Source organism: Rattus rattus, chromosome 5 (assembly GCF_011064425.1).
Source record: "Rattus rattus isolate New Zealand chromosome 5, Rrattus_CSIRO_v1, whole genome shotgun sequence".
Taxonomy (NCBI): domain Eukaryota; kingdom Metazoa; phylum Chordata; class Mammalia; order Rodentia; family Muridae; genus Rattus; species Rattus rattus.
Window position 1 is genome coordinate 84,428,827 of NC_046158.1, and position 2,791 is coordinate 84,431,617.

The 2,791-nt window shown below is 45.9% G+C and overlaps 1 pseudogene across 1 annotated transcript; it reads left to right on the forward strand.

Annotated features, from left to right (window-relative positions):
- The first annotated feature begins 754 nt into the window (after positions 1-754).
- Positions 755-1,415, forward strand: LOC116900524 (annotated as a pseudogene). Its single transcript, XR_004387936.1, has one exon. The product of XR_004387936.1 is annotated as a 60S ribosomal protein L10a-like (transcript).
- Positions 1,416-2,791: the final 1,376 nt, after the last annotated feature.

A 2,791-nucleotide genomic window follows, 5' to 3' on the forward strand; every position in this document is an offset into this window, starting at 1 on the left:
GATTGTGGTGCCTGTGGATCTCAGGAGCTACGGGCCAGCTAACCTGGGTCAGTGCCAAGCCAATCAGATACTCTCTCTCTCAAGAGAGAGAGAGAGAAAGAGAGACAGAGAGAGAGAGAGAGACAGACAGACAGACAGACAGACAGACAGACAGACAGACAAGTGGTGGAGGAACTGTGGCTGAGGTTGTCTTGTGACTTTGGCATACATGTGTACACCTGCACACATGCACATAAATACACATATACATAAACCTAAGAGAAAAAGCATATGTGGTTAAAGTCTGCATCTTTTAAAACATCTAAAATGAAAATTAATAAAGCTGTATTTTGTTAGAGTTTCTATTGCTGTGATAAAATACCAGGACCAAAAGTAACTTGGGAAATAAATGATTAATTCATTTTATAGCTTTAAGATCATCATCCCGGGATGTCAACTCAGAAACTCAAAGCATGAACCTGGGGGCAGAATCTAATGCAGAAGCAGTGGAGGGGTGCTGCTCACTGGCTTGCTTCCCATGGCTTGCTCAGCCTGCTTTCTTATAGCATCTGCGACCACCACCGCAGGGATGGTACTGCCCAAAGGAATACAGTTTCTCCTATATCAGTCATCAACTAAGAAAATGCACCTTAGGCTTTCTCAGGCGCCAATCTGGTGGGGGCATTTTCTCAGTTGGGGTTCCCTCTTCCAAATGACTTTGACTTAGGTCGAGTTGCCATAAAATTGCCAGCATAAAAGACAGAATTCCGCTTCTTTTCTGGTTCCCGCAGCCGCAGCCATGAGCAGCAAAGTTTCACGCGACACCCTCTACGAGGCGGTGCGGGAAGTCCTGCACGGGAACCAGCGTAAGCGCCGCAAGTTTCTGGAGACGGTGGAGCTGCAGATCAGCCTGAAGAACTACGACCCTCAGAAGGACAAACGCTTCTCGGGCACCGTCAGGCTTAAGTCCAGCCCTCGCCCCAAGTTCTTCGTGTGTGTCCTGGGGGACCAGCAGCACTGTGACGAAGCCAAGGCTGTGGATATCCCCCACATGGACATCGAGGCGCTCAAGAAGCTTAACAAGAACAAGAAGTTGGTCAAAAAGCTGGCCAAGAAGTATGATGCCTTTTTGGCCTCCGGGTCTCTGATCAAGCAAATCCCACGTATCCTGGCCCAGGCCTAAACAAGGCGGGCAAGTTCACCTCCCTGCTGACACAGAATGAAAACATGGTGGCCAAAGTGGATGAGGTGAAATCCACAATCAAATTCCAGATGAAGAAGGTGCCTTCGGCCACATGAAAATGACTGATGATGCGCTGGTCTACAACATCCACCTGGCTGTCAACTTCTTGGTGTCCTTACTCAAGAAAAACTGGCAGAACGTCCGGGCTCTGAACATCAAGGGCACCATGGGCAAGCCCCAGCGTCTGTATTAGGATGCTCCAAAAAACCCCGGTGCTGCCAACAAAAAAAAAAAAAAAAAAGACAGAATTCCACAATGTCTAATTTGGAAGCAAAACTATACAAGCATTAAAATGAGTTAGAAGACAGGAGTACAGATAGGAAGGATCAAGATAATGCTGAGAAATGGGGTGAAGAACTCCCTGGTCAGGAACAGAAAGAAAGGGGCAAGTCCCTAGTAAGGTCTATTATACAATACTTGAGCCGGGTTTAATAAATGTCATCTAACATCATGAATACAGTTATTATTATTGCTATTGTCATTAGTAGATAACTTTCAAATACTTCTGGCAGTTCAGTAGAAGACAAGGCTCAAACTTCTCTAGAAAAAGACTATCAAATGGCAAGAAACTATCAAAGTGTTAGCATTATCTCCATTCTTATCAAACATTGCTTAGGTGCACATGATGTTCAAAGTTTATTCCAACTCAGTGAGATACTAGGTATGACCTTTGCCTTTCCGAAATGGAAAATGTTTAGGCTGTGATGGGTACACAAGGCATCGATGCAGACTCTAGAGGGTAGACACCAGGAGACAGTTGAGAGACTACTACAGAGAGCTATGGCAAGGGAGAGATTTTGGTAATCTAAAGACAAAAAAAAGAGTGGAGGTTGAACATATTGGCTTCTAAGAGAAAGGGAGCTAGTAAATGCACCATTTTGACTCAACTGGGAAATTGTGAGACAAAGAAGGGAAGAGGGTGTGAAGCCAGATGATGAGGAAGAGCTGAAGTTCCACTTCACAGAATGCCCTTGCCCTACTGGCTGGGAAAAGGCCACTGGGAGCTTTGGATATGTGGCTGATGTGGCAAACAGTGTTCCTCAGAAGAATTACTTAACAGCAGTATGCTTCGTGGACTTGGGAGTGAGGAGGTGTACATTTGGCAAGGAGCAGTCACACAAGTACAATGACTACTGTCATTATTTTAAGCTTCTCTCCTTCCCCTCACTGCCCATCCTCAACTCCAATCTAGAAATATCATTTTCTCCATGTTGCAAATGGACAAAACACAAAATGACTTCAGAGTCAAATAGAATATGAAACAAAGGTGCCTAGAGCACTACTGGTGTGGTCTCTAGACAACCACACTTCAGCTCTGCACTGCCCTGAGTTGACCTTAGAGTGGCTCTAGGGTTCAGTCTCTATTCCTCAGCTCCTGCCGAGGGACTGCTGAGGGACAGCCTGAAAGAAACAACCTCCCCTCCTCAGGTGGCTTCTTGGAAGAGAGAATCTTTTGATCACCAACAGACCCATCTGGGCTGAGAGCCTAGGAATGGGACCACGGTTCTTCCCACTCTCCCATCCCACTCCTCTTCGGTTGTTATCAGCTCCAGGAACACAGAGAGTTAA